The following is a 17546-nucleotide window of genomic DNA, read 5'->3' on the forward strand; positions in this document are numbered from 1 at the left end:
GAATGCTGTCTTCAAAGCAACAGGAATCATCAAAGATCCACACCACCCAGCATGCTACCATCAGGAAGGAGGTATGGGTGCCATAAGCCTCATACCACAAGGCTATTACCCCCTCCACCATCAGAGTCCTCAACAACAAACTCAATCAGGGACTGATTCAAGGACTTTTAATTTTTCACTATTGATTCTTTTCCTCTCTCTGTATTGCACACAGTTTGTTTACATTTCTTTACTTGTTTACATGTGCACTTCAAGTCAATTTTGTTTTGCATTGAAAATAAGTGATAATTCTGTCTCTCTCACAGGAAAAAAATGTCATGTATGCACATTAACAATAAATATATCTGAAATCTAAACAAAAATGGGCAAGGTATAGTGATTATACAAGTATAAAGAAAAGGTGACAAGACAGCATTCTTTTACTTAAAAATACTTAATCGGGTGTGTTTTTTTTAATGGAGCTTTAAAGTTGGTGTTCTCAGCATTTAAACAAGGCCTTATCACATTTCACAGAAGAAGTATGATAAATGCGCCACGCTGGCAAGGATGCAGATAAGAGAATGGGTATCCACGGTGTTTACATTTTCACACAATTACAGAAGTCTAATCAATTCAGTGGATCGCATTATTGAGTTCGCAACAAAAATGAATGATTGCACCCCACAATTAAAGGCAGGAGATGAGGAAAGATCACAGTCCTGTTACGAGCCCAAACGAACCCAAAACCCAGCAGCAATAGATATTCACCACGACAAGTAGTGACTTAAACAAAAGTTGTTTTTAATTATCTTTAAACATGAAAACAGAATCAAACTTTAACTTATCACTATTAACTTAACTAACCCAACCTAACCCCCTTCTAATTCTAAACGCACGTGTATGTAATGTGTGTGCAAATTTAAGAAAAGCTCTTTGGTTCACATTTCAATCTCACTTCTCATTCTTCCAGGTTCACTGGTTGCAGACAATTCTTATACTGTGCACAGAATTTAACATGTATAAAGTTCACCAGGCTTTGGTGCTCGAAAGGTAAATGTTTACCACTCAGGAAAATACTTGTAGGTTTGCACAGAGAGATTTGTTGTTCCAGGATTTCCACAACTGAGGTATCACCATTAGTCACCTCAATGTCTTGCTGATGAAACTTTCCCCATCAGGGTTCTCCAGATGATAACCTCCTTCTTTCAGGCTCCCACACTGTTCCTTTCTGTTCCTCTTATTCCAATGTCAGACAGGCACTTCCAGCCATCCACTGCTCTGGAGCTTTCTATTTCAATTTCAACAAGGTTCCTGCTTGCTTCAGCTGTGACTATTCAGTCTCTCTCTCTCTCTTTTCATCTTCCAACTGCTGGAAAACCCATGTGACTCTCTCACTTGCAAACCCACCCCTTCTCCAGCAACATTAGAAGTTAGTCTTTTGGTCCCATCTGTCCAACTTCTCATTGACCTTTGAGAGAGCACTTTGCAGAGATGTCCACCCAGCCAGAGTGTCTCCAGTCCATGACACTGGTCTATTCATTTCATACGTCATTTCAATTAACACCTACTTGTGGATTGTTCATCGCATTCTCCATAGTTTCTGTAAAGTCCACAGAATATGAATTCTTCAGTATTTCAAAGATCTGTTTTAAAATATGTGTATGTATGTAACCTACTCTAATTTTACCAATTTCTCCCAATAGTTATTTACATTACACTCCGATTACCTAATCAGTGAAGAGTGGTTAGCATACCTGTTCATTTATTATTAATTTTATCATTTGCAAGGTAATTAATATAGTGAGGAAGCGAGGGAGAGGAGGAAGAGGAAGACAGAGACTGCTAGTGGATGATTGGATTGGAAGCCTGTGATTAGTGATCTGCCTTAAGGACCATTGTTGTTTGTTGTTTATATCAATGATCTGGAGTGGTAAGTTTACTGACGACACTAAGATTGGAGGCATTGTGAACAACGAGGAAGGCTTTCGAAGCTTGCAGAGGGATCTGGACCAACTGGAAAAATGGGCCAGAAAATGGCAGATGGAATTTAATGTAGACTAGTGTGAGGTGTTGCATTTTGGAGGGACACACCAAGGTAGGACATACAGAGTAAATGGTAGGGCACTAAGGAGTGAAGAGGAACAAAGGGATCTGGGAATACAGATACATAATTCCCTGAAAGTGGCATCACAGACAGACAGGGTTTCTAAAGAAAACTTTTGGCATCTTAGCCTTCATAAATCAAAGTACTGAGTACAGGAGTTGGAATGTTATGTTGGGGTTGTTTAAGACATTGGTGTGGCCAAATTTGGAGCAATGTGTGCAGTTCTGCTCACCTCACTTCAGGAAGGAAGATTGAAAGAATGCAGAGAAGATTTACTGGGATGTTGTCAGGTCTTCAGGAGTTGAGTTACAGGGAAAGATTAAACAGGTTAGGACTTTATTTCTTGGACCATAGAAGAATGAGGGGATATTTGATCGAGATTTACAAATTTATGAGGGGTATAGATAAATTAAATGCAGGTAGGCTTTTTACAATTAGATTATGAGAGATAAATACATGAGGACGTGGCGTTAGAATGAAAAAGGAAAGGTTTAGGGGGAATTTCTTCACACAGACAATGGTGGGAGTGTGGAACGAGCTGCCATCTGATGTGGTAAATATGGATTCATTCTTAAATTTTCAGAATAAATTGGATGGATGCATGGATAAGAGAGGTGTGGAGGGTTATAGAATGGGTGCAGGTCAGTAGCACTAGCAGAATGATGTTTCAGCACAGACTAGAAGGGCTAAATGGCCTGTTTTCTATGCTGCATTGTTTCATCGTTCTATGATTTTAGGTCATATTGCACCTATATAAAATATTTGTTGGGTCAAACTTGGGATACTGGACGCCTCATTAGCGGAAGGAATGTGGAGCCTTTTGATAGACTTCTAGAGTGTAGGAAGCTGATAAAATTTTATAAAACTTGATGTGGGAGACAGTCTGTATTTTTTTCCCATGGGTAAAATGTCACTTATGAGAGGACGTGTTAAAGATGAGGGGGAGGGAGAGGGGAGAGAGGGCAGGGAGTGTAAAAGACATGTGCAGAGCTTTTTTTTTAATTGTTATCTTTTACCCAGTTTCACAATCTACATCAGTTGACCTTACTCCATCGACACACAAATGTAATTGCCTTTTAGTGTAGTTTCAGACATATTTGTCACAAACTGAATGTGCATCTATTATAATGAGTTTACTAATTAATTCTGCCTCATTACACTATATAGCTTTAATATAGTCATCAAGATCTGATGTAGGTTTAGTGTAACGTCCCTGAGTTTTATTTTTAAATTTTATCCATCCAGAAACAACGCTTTCTGTTTTGAAGTTGTTTTTAATGGCCTTATTAACCTGGTTCACTACATTTAATGATTTCCTTATATGGCTTCCCAGATCCCTTGTTTCTCTTTCACACTGAGACAATTATTATGCAAGAGTATGTAGTTGTCTTATTTTCTCTTCCAAGATACATTACCTCTCTTTCATGAAATATATTGTCCACCCGGCTTAACTCCTCTTTTAACCTGACACACCTTCTTTTTTGTTAGAAAAAATTGAAGGCATCTACAAACTTTGAAATAGTTTTTTTTCCCCCCCAAGCCATTCATTCTATTTATAAGCCACAATTCGGGTGCCTGTAGAGAAGTACACTGTTGTGTCTTTTACCGAGAGTAACTTACAGAAAACTTGTTTAAAATGGGGTGTTGGAAAACTTACCGCAATCCTAATCAGAAGTGTGAGAAAACTGGAATGTTTCACAGCACAAAAGGTCACCATGACTTGATGGTCTTCATTCAAGGATTTTGAAACAAGTGGCTACAGAGATAGTTGGCCCATTGGTTGAAGCATTTCAAAACGGTAGCGGAGTGGTCACCGCTATACTACTGCAGCGCCAGTAGTGTAGGTTCGAATCCAGTGCTGATCGTAAAGGGTTGGTACGTCCTCCCCATGTCTGCATGGGTTTCCTCCGGGAGTTCCAGTTTCCTTCCACCCTTAAAACAATGTAGGAGGTTTCTCAGTTAATTGGGAGATCCGGAGGGATGGGCTCGTGAGCCTGAGGGACCTGTCATCGTGTTATATGTTTAATGTCTAAATTCTAAAAAAAAACATTCTGTTATGGCAGTGCATTCCAAATCAGCAGAAATGACCCCCTTGTTCAAGACGGGAGGGAGATTATTAGATGAATGGTATGGGAACAGCTCTGCCAAAGTCCGTAAGTTGAGAAAGCTGTGAATGCAGTTCAAATCATCATGCAAACCCTCTTCCCCTTCATCGACTCCATTAACACATTCCACTGCCTTTGAAAAGCATCTAGCACATTAAAAGTCTTCCTCAGGCTGGAAGGAAGGAGTGCCCTAGTATCAGTTCCTGGTCTTCAACAATTTATTTTTCATATGAATTGTGATATAGAGAATTTAGGTTAAAAAGACTTAAGTTAAAATGTGATGATTAATCATAAACAGGGAAGCCAGAATGGACAGAGAGTTTACTAGCAGTCAAGGACAGAAGGAGCTGCTGAATATGTTTTTTTTTAAACCTATCTTTTCATGGTCATAGTGAGAGACATGCAGGAGACAAAGGATTGATAAGAAGTGTGAGAAACAGAATTCAGTGAATGTAGAGTTCACAGCGTACGTAACGAACGTGATAATTAATAATGCAGTTATACTCAGAATGTAATACTAACCAATTAAAACAGTATTAATAAGAAGGGGAAGGGCAAATAATAAAGGTATAAAAATCAATGCACTGTATGTATCGGGGCTTAACTGGTGAGAAACCAGTTGAGTCCAACTCTGCAGACTTGTAAATAAAGCTTGTCGTGTCATCAGTTTTAAAGAGACTCATGTGTGAGAAGTTTTATTTCTGACATGAATGATTTGGAGGAGTCAGCGGAATGTAAACTATCCCAGATTTACAACAACACAAAAATGGGTAGAAGAGTTTGATTCAATATACATATTTGGACTCGACAATAGGATACAGTCAGGTTGATTGAGTAGGCATAAAGGGTGTTTCATGTATTAAAGGTGTTTCATGTATTAAGGATTAAGAGCAATCGAAAGGTATGGTGTTGTCGAAATGTGGAAATGAATTAAGTACAGAGTGAAGGCAGAATGGACTTGCAGATCCTGAAATGTTGGGCAAAAGTCATTCGGCTGGAGGAACTGAGCGAGTCAGTGGGACAAAAAAGCATTGTGGACATTTCGGTCCAAAGGTTCTGACCTGAAATTTAAATGCTAAATTTAAATTTAAATTTAGATATACAGAACAGGAATAGGCCGTTCCAGTCCATGAGCCTGTGTTTCCCAATTACACCTAATTGACCTACAACCCTGCTTTGTTTTTTGGAGGGTTGAAGGAATCTGGAGCCAGAGGAAACCCGCACAGGTTCGGGGAGAACGTGCAAATGCCTTACAGACAGCACTGGATTCAAACCTAGCTAGCTGGCACCTTAACTGTGTTGCGCTAACCCCAACACTAACTGTACCACCCCAAAATTTTAAGTATTCTTCTTTTCCCACTCATGCGGCGTTACCCACCAATTTCCTCGAGTAGATTTTTTTTTGATGATGTACAGAGTAACTAAGTTCAATCACAGGAAGTTAGCAGGCAGGTTAGATTATATTGAATTGGGTAGGAGTTGGGAAGTGGGGAAACAGTGGAACAATTGTACAGATGCCAGTGTGACCACACCTGGAGCAGCTCAAGTAATTAGATTTACATTATTTGATGCTTAGATGAACGAGAGCTTATGAAATTGAAGTGTATACGATCTACAGGGAGCAGGATAGGTGCTGAGGTGTTTGCATTTGTGGGAGAATCTCAAATGGGAGAAAAAGTTACAGTCATTTAAAATTGAGGTATCTGAGCACATCACAGTCAAAACCCTCCCCACCATAGAGAACATCAATAGGGAACTCTGCCGTCGGAGAGCAGCAGCAAACATCAAGGATCCGCACCTCACAGCACACACTCTGTTCTCGCTACTGCCATCAGCAAAGAGGTACCGGTGCCACAAGACTAGAACCACCATGTTCAGGAACAGCTGCTACCCCTCCACCATCAGTCTCCTCAACATCAAACTCAAGGACTCTTATTTTTTTTCACTTTCAATTTCTATTTTTCCTCTCTATGGCACAGTCAGTTTGTTTAAATTTTTTATTTGCTAACATTTGCATGTTGTGTATAGTGTTTTTTTGCACATCCAATAAGTGGTAATTCTGCCTCACCTGCTACAAAAAGAATCACAGGATTGCATGTGATGTCGTGAATGTACTCTGACAATAAATCTGAAATCTGACATTTTTTGGAGACTAGATCATCAGAGATTTTTAAAGTGGAGATGGATAAATATTTCAAAGTAGTAAATTAAGATTCCATATAACCATATAACCACTTACAGCACAGAACAGGCCAGTTCGGTCCTACTAGTCCATGCCGTAGCAAATCCCCACCCTCCTACTCCCACTGAGCAGCACCCGGTCCATACCCCTCTAGTCCCCTTCTATCCATGTAACGATCCAATCTTTCCTTAAATATAACCAATGATCCCACCTCCACCACGTCTGCCGGAAGCTCATTCCACATCCCCACCACCCTCTGCGTAAAGTGTTTGCATGTGACCTACCCTAAAATCCTTCCCCAATTTATCTCCCAAAAACATATCTATATTCTGTCACAATATGCTTAAATCTCAAAGACGTAAGCATGACTGCACTTAATAAGAAAGCTCATTAGCTCCTCTTTGGTCGCAAAATTGGTGATCAAGACAAATTCTGGGCTCCTCACATTTGTTGTCAACCTGAGATACTCATAAGTCAATGCCATTGTTAAGAAATTTATTACTAACCAAATTACAAGAAACTACAAAGAAAAAAGATTTATATAAATAAAAAATGCAATAGGAGAAAGATTTAAATATACAAATTCAGGAGGAGATTTGGTCAAAATTATGTCAAGAAAGTGTTGCGAATACAGTAAATATTAGATACCAAATGGTTCAATATAATTTTCTTTACCAATCATATTATACTCAATGTAAGTTAAATGGGCTTAATTATAATTAATCAAATAAGTGTTTTTGATGTATGAAAGAAAGAAATAGGGACTTTTTTTTAAATTCAGCGTGGTCTTGTGAAAAAGTGGAAAGGTTTTGGAATGAATTGAGTTTATTAGGACAAATTATAAAGATAAAGATTCCAAAGGAAGAAGAATATTTTTGCTTGGGGAAAGATAAGAAAAGGATGCAAAAGTGAAATCGGATAAATATCAATAAAAATTTTAAGTACTGAAATAGCAACTGCTAAAATATGCCTAGCGATATCACGGAAAGATGATAAAGAGGTGTTGCTAACTAGATGGTCTAGTGGGATGAAAAATTGTACACCTTTGAAAACATTACATATAGTTTAAGGAATCAAGTTGAAAATTTTTATAGTATTTGGAAACCAGATATGGATTTTATGAATAAATTTCCATTCAATTCTTCTACCTTATCCACTCTTCTTAATCAGAAATTTTAATAAAAATTAATGATTGTATATTCTAGTATCTTCTTCTTTGGCTTGGCTTCATGGATGAAGATTTATGGAGGGGTAATGTCCACGTTTGTGGCTGACAAGTCCAATGCGGGACAGGCAGTCACGGTTGCAGCGGTTGCAGGGGAAAATTGGTTGGTTGGGGTTGGGTGTTGGGTTTTTCCTCCTTTGTCTTTTGTCAGTGAGGTGGGCTCTGCAGTCTTCTTCAAAGGAGGTTGCTGCCCGCCGAACTGTGAGGCGCCAAGATGCACGGTTTGAGGCGATATCAGCCCATTGGCGGTGGTCAATGTGGCAGGCACCAAGAGATTTCTTTAGGCAGACCTCTTCTTTGGTGCACCTCTGTGTCAGTGGCCAGTGGAGAGCTCGCCATAGAACACGATCTTGGGAAGGCGATGGTCCTCCATTCTGGAGACGTGACCTATCCAGCACAGTTTGATCTTCAGCAGCGTGGATTCGATGTATTGTTGTATGTTAAATGGTAAGTGTTTACTTCTTTTCTTCCTTTTTATTTTTGGGTGGGAGGGGGATTGGGGAGAAAAAAATATTAAAGTTTTTTGTATCAATGGATATGAATATTTGATCAATGTTTTATTCATTGGTTCTTTTTCTGTAATGATACAAATAATTAAATAAAAATGTCAAAAAAAAGTCGATGCCATGATAAATTCAATAAAAGTTAATTTAATATTTGTCTAACTTCCTATGTGTACAGCAAATCAAATTGGCTTTGTGTTCAGTTTGAAGTCGTCTATCATAAACAGCAAATTTTTCAGGAAGCAGGCCTTTTGAAAAAATCTGTTTTCCAGTGTCATTATATATGCATACATTATAATGCATTAAATTAAATTATAATTTCATTTAAATTTAAATTTAGGCGACAGCGCAGTAACAGATCATTTCGTCTGCGTTGCCCAATTTACACCCAATTAACTTACAACCCCCTGTACCTTTCAAACAGTGGAAGGAAATCAGTTACAGGATTACATATAACCTCCTAAAAGACAGCACGGGATTCAAACTTCGGTCCCATTTGGGAGTTCTGTAAAGGCGTCATGTTAACTGCTACTCCAACCATGCTGCCCCAATATTATACAAATATGTCTAAATATTCTGGAGTAATTTACTTTATTCCATTTATAAGAGATGCAAGGTTACAGGATACTATCAAGGGTGGCACAGTTAGTATAGTGGGGAATGCAACACTGTTACATGCCAGCTACCTGGGTTCAAATCTGATGCTGTCTGTGAGGAGTTTGTAAGTTCTCCCTGTATCTGCGTGGGTTTCCTCCGGCTGCTCTGGTTTTCTCCCACCCTTCAAAAATGTATGGGTTTTGTAGATTAGTTGGGATATTTGGACAGCATGGGCTCATGGGTGGAGTGGCCTTATGTCCTGTTGTATGTCTTAATTAAATCTCACAACCTGTAGGAAGAAGCTAATTCTCCACCTGGCATTCCTGGTTTTGGTGGTCTTTTACCTCCTTCCTGATGGTAGTAAGTAAAAGACACTGTGTGATAGATGGTAGGGACTGTCAATAATTCTTTGAACCTTATTAAGCAATGATCGTGGTGAATGGCCTCAATAGAGGAATGGAAGACCACAAAACATGACTTTGCAATTTAGTTGAAAATTGAAAATAAACTGGGAACCTGAAATAGCTTCTCGATTTTCTCAATTGTGATAGAAATTCTTCAGCCCGCAACATTAACTCTGGGTCCAGAGATGCTGTATGACAAATTAGATTTCCAGCATTTTCTGGTTCTTGGAATCTAAATGTTTGCTCAACTACAGATTGTAACTGATGTAGAAGTTGGGAATACCCATCACAGGATCTTCACCCTTCAATCACACTGACACGATTATCCATCACTCCAATCCCAGCATCCATCATCCAACTTATATTCAACATTAGAAAGAGAAAGTCACATCAAATACCATCATCCAAAAGGATGGTTCTTCACTGTCAACATCTTTTATTCCTACTTCAACTATTTCTATTAAAAAAATAGGATTTTGGAAAATGAATTTTAAGATGAAATGTTTAAAATGCAATCTTTAATTTCAACACCCACCTCTATCCCCACTTCCCCACCCCTGCCCCACCAATACAGCATTTTATCTCTTGTGTAGCTTGCTGTCATGTCCCAGACATTAATGTTTAATCTCAATTGACTCCAGGTCAATCATGTCAAGTTTATTATCATCTGATCGTACAACCCGATGAAACAGTCTTCTCTGGTCCTCGATACAAAACACGCAGACACACAACCAGACATCACACACATACAGACAAATAATACATATATAGGACAAGTATTATATCTATAAAACAAATAAATAAATATTGCTTTGTACAAATATGAGTGTTGGATGGTCAGTGTGAACAGTTCCTTTGGTTGTTCAGCATTCTCACTGTCCGTGGGAAGAAGCTCTTCCTCCGCCTGGTGGTGCTGGTTCTGATCCTCCTGTATCTCTTCCTGTATCTTTCAAGATGGCAGCTCATGATGCTGCAGCAGTAACTTCGGCTCCCCACAGCAGAGAAATAAGGGTATGTGGCAATATTTGTCACATAAAATCCTGTATGGTGAGATCAATGTTTTATCTGATCTGATTTCCATGGAGAATCGAAGATATCTGAATGAAATTATCCAGATCTTTGGTAAGATCACATCTGAAGTCTGCTTCTTTGTAATAGAACATGGGACTTAGAACATTACTGCACAGTAAAGGCCCTCTGGCCCATGATCTTGTGCTGACCTATATAAACCTACTTCACAAAAATCTCATCCTTCTCTGGAAGGTTATGGGCTGGCTGTGGGTCAATGGGACTAGGTGGGAGTTGGTATTCGGCATAGACTAGAAGGGCCAAACTGGCCTGTCTTTGCACTGTAATTGTTATATGGTTTATACCTCACACAAGTCAAGTCAAGTCTTTCATCCATAACTCTTCATTTTTCTTACATGTGCCAGTTGTGCCAATTTAAGAGATTTCTCTAAAATTCACCACCACCCTGGCAATGAATTCCAGCCAGCCACTTATACACAGGACACCACAGAAGAATATACACATATCACCACAATGTACACACCTAAACAAACAATGAAATGAAAACAAATTCACCGTGCAAAACAGAGAGAGAAAAAAATTCAATAAGGTCCTAAAAGAGTTTATTGTTGAGGAGTCTGATGGTGAAGGGGTAGCAGCTGTTTCTGAACCTGATGTTGCAAGTGTGGCACTTATATTCCTTTCCAGATGGGAGCAGCGAGAACAGAGCATGTGGTGGCTGGTGTCAATCCTTGACGACTGTTGCTGCCCTCTGGTCTTAGCATTCCATCCCTACCCCATAACCCTCTATTTTTCATTCATCCATGTGCCTGTTTAAGAGTCTCTTAAATGCCTCTGCTGTTCCAGCCACCACCACCATTCGTGGCAATGCATTCCAGGCCCCCACAACTGTATAAAAGAAAACTTACAAAAAAATGTTCAAAATGAGAGAAAATGAAGTCAAAGTACGAAGCTTATGTTTCAATTTCAAACAAGAGGATTAAAGTCATTTATTTCAAAGTCAAATCAAGCACTGAAGGAAAATAAAGAGAGAGAAAATAATGGATGAAGGGCAAAATATGTAAGAAAGCAAATTTAATTAGAAAAATTTAAACTGCTATTTTAAAAGTCTGAATGTTATGAGACTTTTGTGGCAATTGCTGAACTATTTGCTGCACTTAAGTGGTATTTATATTGAAAAGTAGGGCTCCTAATTTTCCAGAGCGTTCAATTAATTCCTCTTGCAATTGCACAGGGGTTCACTGCATGTTAACCATGTGGAAGAGAATGTGGGGAGCATTCTTGAGGGGAACAAAGGAATATCAGTTTTCTGATAGTTATTGGCATTTAACACAATACATGACGCCATCATTGCTTGGCCATTGTGTCATTGAAACGAAAGAGTGGAATGAAGTTTGGGAACAGGATTATCTGAGCCTTAGCAAGATGGACTGCACTCACCTTCTTTCACTTCATCCCAGTACATGAGCAACATTGCCATTAGTGAATTTATTGTCCACCTCTCAGCTGATTGAGAATAAATTTGAGCTGAGGACTGGTCCTTTCATGAACAGAGAGAAGAGCATTTCAGGCATGAATGGTACTGAATCAGCATTGCTTTCCATGAACCACATAGGGATTGGAAAGATTATTGGCTTCAGGATGCAATGAAGAAACTTGAGCCCACAATGAAGGTAATACTCCTGGGAAGTTCTGAAGGAATCCTGCACTGTCAGAGATTGCATTTCCATAAAAAAAAAGATGCCAATTCTAATAGCCTACTTGGCTGACATAAAAGACATGATGCCCCAATTAAAAATAAGAGAATATTTATTAATAGTCATTAATCGAGCACATTGGAAAGTGATTTATTTTATTTTTGCACATGAGAGCTTGCTGTGCAAAAACTGGCATCTGCATTTAAATTTTAAATTTAAATTTCTTTATTTTTCAATCATTTTTATTGGTTTTTATATTGTTACGGGCCCAGAGGACCCAAAAATCCAGCAACAATAGAAATTCACCAAGACAAATGGTTACTTCAACAGATGTTGCCTTTAATTTTCTTTAAATACGAAAATATGATCAACTTTTAACTTACTATTAACCTAACTTTACCCCTTCTAATTCTAAGCACATGTGCATGTAATATATGTGTAAGTTCAGAAAAGTTCTTTGATTCACAGTCCAATCTCACTTCTCACTCTTCCAAGTTCACTGGTTGCAGGCAATTCTTAGACTGTACACAGAATTTAACATTTATGAATCTTCACCAAGCTCTGGTGCTTAAAGGTAATTGGTTACCATGCAGGAAGGTTCTGGTTGGTTTCATTTGTTGCTTGTTGGGCACACACAAACTGATTCCCTCCGATCAGCCACTTCAGTGTTTTCCAAATGATAACCTCTTCTTCCAGGTCACCACAGATTTCCTTTTGTTTCCCTTATTTCAGCCGTTTCCTCTTGAATGGATGACAAGGGTTTTCAACAGGCTGAACTCAGAACTCACAATCCATCTTCAAAATGGGATTTCAACAAGCTGCCAGTTTGCCATGACTGCAGAAACCAGCATTTCTCTCTCTCTCTCTCTCTCTCTCTCTCTCTCTCTCTCTCTCTCTCTCTCTCTCTCTCTCTCCCTCTCTGCTTGTTAAAACTCAGAACCTCTTGCAGAGCTCCCAATTTTGAAAAGACCTTTATCAGCACTTGAGTCCTTTTAAGTTCTGTCCCAAAGCAGTTTTTACTGTCTTTGCAAAAGCACTCAGAGTCTGGAGTGTCTGGTTGGAGCAAAGCTCTGGCATTTTGAATGAGATCAGTTTTGTGAAGTGTTTGTGTTTGTTTGTGACCTACACTACCACCAAAATCTTTCACCTCCAAAAATGTTTCTATACACAATATAAAATATAATATAATCCATCAAAAAAGTAAATACAATACAATGAAGAAAAGGGAACAAAACAGAAAATACAGTATCACATGTGAATATATATTAAATAAAACTTCAAACAGTATAACTTGATTCCCCTCCACTGCAATGGGTGAAAATGGAAAAAAAAAGTTTTATATGTAAAGAAAACCCCACCTAACAACTAACAAAAAAGAAAAACAGCTGAGCAGCTTATCCTGAGTGTTACACATATTTTATAGATTTTGGTTTGTACTGTAAACCAAAAAAAAATGTTAAGACTATATCTCATGAGTGACTACCTCTAATTACATGAAAAACCATTTACATCAAATGAAAATATGACATAAAAGGTGGCCATGTCTCTTCAAATTTCACCGCTGAATCAATTAAATTTAGACATACAGCACAGTAACAGGTCATTTCAGCCCACCAGCTCATTCTGCCGAATTACAACCCTCATACATTTTGGAGGGTGAGAGGAAACTGCAGCACCCAGAGGAAACCCACACAGACATGGGAAGGACGTACAAACTCCTGACAGATAGCGCCGGATTTGAACCCGCTCATTAGAACTGTAACAGGGTTGGACGCTAACCGCTTACGGCAACCGTGCTACTTTTAGTTTATTTTCAAAAAGTGGCTAGACTTCAACTGCACTTGATTCAACTGTAAGGCACATGAGGTTATCCTAAACTCAAGATTGTCTTTTAATGACAAAAACATACCTATTTAATAAATAAAGAGCAGTTAGGTCTCTGATTGGACAAGTTGAAAGATTTTAAAATAAAATGCCATAATGAGGAGTAAAGAGGTATTATATTATAAACATATTTATAAAATGCAGCAGGGACATTTTACCTCTTAGCAATCAGGTCAAGACTATCACACAGATTTTTATTTGTTTTAATGACATCAGTTTAATCACTGTAATTTCATTTGATTAAGAACCAGCCCATTTTAGTTTAAACTATTATCCTGATAATGCTATGCAGCCAGGCAGAATGAATACTGGGACTCCAGTGTCTCTCATGCTATTGTTTTTTTTAAAAATTACCTTGTTATCCTTGAACACTTGTTTTGATCTTTGTGGAAGAATTTTAATTTTTAATTAGTTTATCTTAGTTTATCATTTATCTGAAGAGTAAGTTCATTCATGCCATCTGTAACTGTACACCTGCTCCCACAGTAATGATCAGTTCACGATCGCAGACTGGAACAAACGCTACCACGTTGCATTCCAACCTCAGTATCAACAGCTCACATTTTTACACCACTTTTACTATGGTCAAGCAACCAAAAAAGCTTTGAGGGAGCATCATCAAAATGTATTTGAACCTGAGTTCCAAAAGACGTCAAGTCGAAGAGTTACACAGCATGGAGACAGGCCCAATTCCCCCATGCTGGCTAAGGTGCCCTCCTGAGCTTGTCTCATTTGCCTGTGTTCGGTCCATATGTTTCAAAGTCTTTTGGAAATGTGCATCTGTCAAAATGCCTTTTAAAATGTAATAATTGAATCTGTCTCTCCTGCTTCCCCTGACAGTTTATTCCATGAACCCACCACCTACTGAGTAAAAATTTCACCCCTCAGGGTCCTATCAAGTATTTCCCCTTTCCTCTTAAATGTATGCCTCCCCTCCCCACCCCCTACCATGGGAAAGGAGCTGTTGCCATACATTGATCAATGTCCCTCATGATTTTAAATATCTCTTTATGGTTACCTCTTGGTCTCCTGAGCTCCAGAGAAAACATTCAAATCCAATCCAATCTCTACTTGTAAGTTAAACCTTCTGTTCTCTTTATTTGAATAAGTAATCAAAACCTTCCTCCAAGAGGAAGATAATTACCTTGTACCTCCAACAAAGAAACACCTATTTGACCCAGCAAGACTATGGTATAAAAAGCCTACCTGCGACATGTCCCCTAAATGTTCCTCCTCTCACCTTTGTTAGAAGATCACAAAGAAGGCCTATCACACAGGGGTAAAGATGAACAATTACTTTACTAACAAAAAATTCACCTTCAAACTTTAATTCAAAATCCCCCCTTTTATAACAATGCCCACTGGTTACTATGCAAATTTCTATAACAGTGTAAAACTAATAAATGCCCCAGCCTAAATATAACATATGTAATTAAAGTCTAAGTTATATTTCCAACCAGCCCACAGAAAAAACTTAGACACAAAACAAACACAGAACACACAAGACTCAGAGAACTTCGATCCCAACTGAAGCAAAGATCATGAACAAAATTCAGTTTGTTTGGTAAACTGAAACCAAAAGATCTTTAGAGAGAGAGAGAGAGAGCACGAAACTCAAAGTTGTCTTGTGTTGCTTGCAGAAGAGGAACTATTGGCTTGGTCTGGATCCTTCTGGTTGCCTTCGGAATGTTCATCCTTTTTGAAATCCCAACATTCTAAACTGTCCTCCAAACCATGACTCATGCTCTGGGCCTTCTTCCACTCCACAGCCCAACGTCCATGTCCAGAAATGTTTAGATAATTTTTCTGCACATGTTCAGTCCATCTCCCACTCTCTCAGCAGTCCACCTTCACCTTGGCTCTCTCAGGTAAACTGTCACTTTTTAACATAAAACCACACAACACATAGGACAATACACATCACAGAACTCTGTAACACCTCACCTGCTAAAAAAAATTGGTCCACAAGAACAATTTTTTAACAATCAATGGGTATTACATAAATAAAATAAAATAAACACTCCATTTTTAAAAAAAATATATGATTAGATTCATATCTACCCAGATTAACATCTTGACAAACAATCTGTTATTACATTATCCATCCCCTTTATGTGTGTAATAATTAAATCATGCTCTTGTAATAGTAAGCTCCAATTCAATAACTGTCTGTTCTTATTTTTCATTTTAGTGAGAAAAATTAATGGATTATGATCAGTATATATACTGATTAATATATACTATTAATGGTTTTTGAGCAGAACAAATATATACATCAAAATGTTGCAACGCTAAAACAACTGTTAATAACTCCTTCTCAATGGTTGAATAATTTCATTGATGGTCATTAAACTTTGTTGAGAAGTATGAAATAGTATTTTCTACTCCATCACCATCCTTCTTCTTTAATAGTACAGCACCAACCGCTTCGTCACTGGTGTCCACGGCTAAAGAGAATGGCTTTTCAAAGTTAGGGGACACAAGTACATGCTGATGGCATAAAATGGCCTTTAACTTCAGAAATGCTTCCTGACATGCATCTGACCAGATAATTTTTTTTTCTTTCCAAGTAGTTTTGCTAATGTGAGTGCAATTTCTGCAAATGTTTTACAAAATCTACGATAGTAGCCAATCATACCTAGAAATATCTGAAGAGCTTTCTTATTACCAGGTAGGGGGAACACAGCCAATACTTTTGCTCTAACCAGTGCCACCTGTCCCTGTCCTACAACATAACCCAGATAACTTGCAGCGGCATGTCCAAACTCACTCTTGTGCAAATTCACTGTGAGGTGTGCTTGCACCAGTCTCTGAAAAAACTGCTTTAATTCAAGCATGTGTTCTTCCCATGTATCTGTACTAATTACTAAATCATCAATATAGGCTCCTGTGTGCTCTAAACCCTAAATTACTGCATTAATCATTCTCTGAAATGTGCCAAGTGCATTTTACATCCCAAAAGGCATAACATTATACTCATACAATCCCGAAGGTGTAACAAATGCAGAACTCACCCTTCCTTTCTTTGTCAAAGGAACACACCAGTATCCTTTTAAGAGATCAATCTTTGTAAGAAATTTAGCCTTCCCCACCTTATCTATACAATCATCTAACCTGTGAATAGGGAACGCATCAGTCTTTGTCACCATGTTTACATTTCGATACTCCGTACAAAACCTTATTGAGCCATCTGGCTTAGGCACCAGAACCACAGGGTGAACCCCAATTTGAGCTTAATTTTCAGTTGATGTCAATTTTGAGCATATAATCCACCTCTTGATCCAACAATCTGCTCTTTTCCTGATTAACTCGGTAAGGATGATGTTTAATAGGCTTAGCATCACTGATCTCCACAGTAGTTCTTGGAACATCTGGGAATATATCCTTAAATTTCATAAGTAATGTCTTCATTTCTTCCCTTTCTGATTTAGTCAAATACATTAACTTAGCGTCTAAGTTTTGCAACACTATAGAATTTTCTAGCTTGGGGCTTATCACTTCCTGTGCTCCATGACCTTCCATGAAACTTATCACCTCCTTACTTTCCTCTATAACGAGCACCTTGGTTGGAATCCTAGTCACCTCCTCAGTCATTTGCTCAAAGAAAGGTTTAAGCATGTTCACATGACAGACCTGTGTCTCTCTTCAACGATCAGACATCTCAATGACATAGGTGACCTGGTTAATTTTTTATTTCATCTTATATGGTCCTGAAAACTGAGCTCTCAAAGGGTTTGACTGCATTGGAAACAAAACCAATACTTTGTCACCAGGTTTAATGTCCCTAATTTTTGCTTTCTGATCATACTGAATTTTCATTTTTCCCTGAGCAGTTTT

The 17546-nt window shown here is 38.4% G+C and overlaps 1 long non-coding RNA gene across 2 annotated transcripts in view; it reads right to left on the minus strand.

The window, feature by feature from the left end:
- The window catches only part of LOC138756992 (uncharacterized), a 216825-nt gene that overhangs the window by 196000 nt on the left and 3279 nt on the right, over nucleotides 1–17546 (minus strand). For both annotated transcript variants that reach the window (XR_011353260.1, XR_011353259.1), the window contains exon 2: nucleotides 14916–14975. This is a non-coding gene — a long non-coding RNA (uncharacterized lncRNA). The remainder of the gene's footprint in view (nucleotides 1–14915; nucleotides 14976–17546) is intronic.

Source organism: Narcine bancroftii, chromosome 3 (assembly GCF_036971445.1).
Source record: "Narcine bancroftii isolate sNarBan1 chromosome 3, sNarBan1.hap1, whole genome shotgun sequence".
NCBI lineage: Eukaryota > Metazoa > Chordata > Chondrichthyes > Torpediniformes > Narcinidae > Narcine > Narcine bancroftii.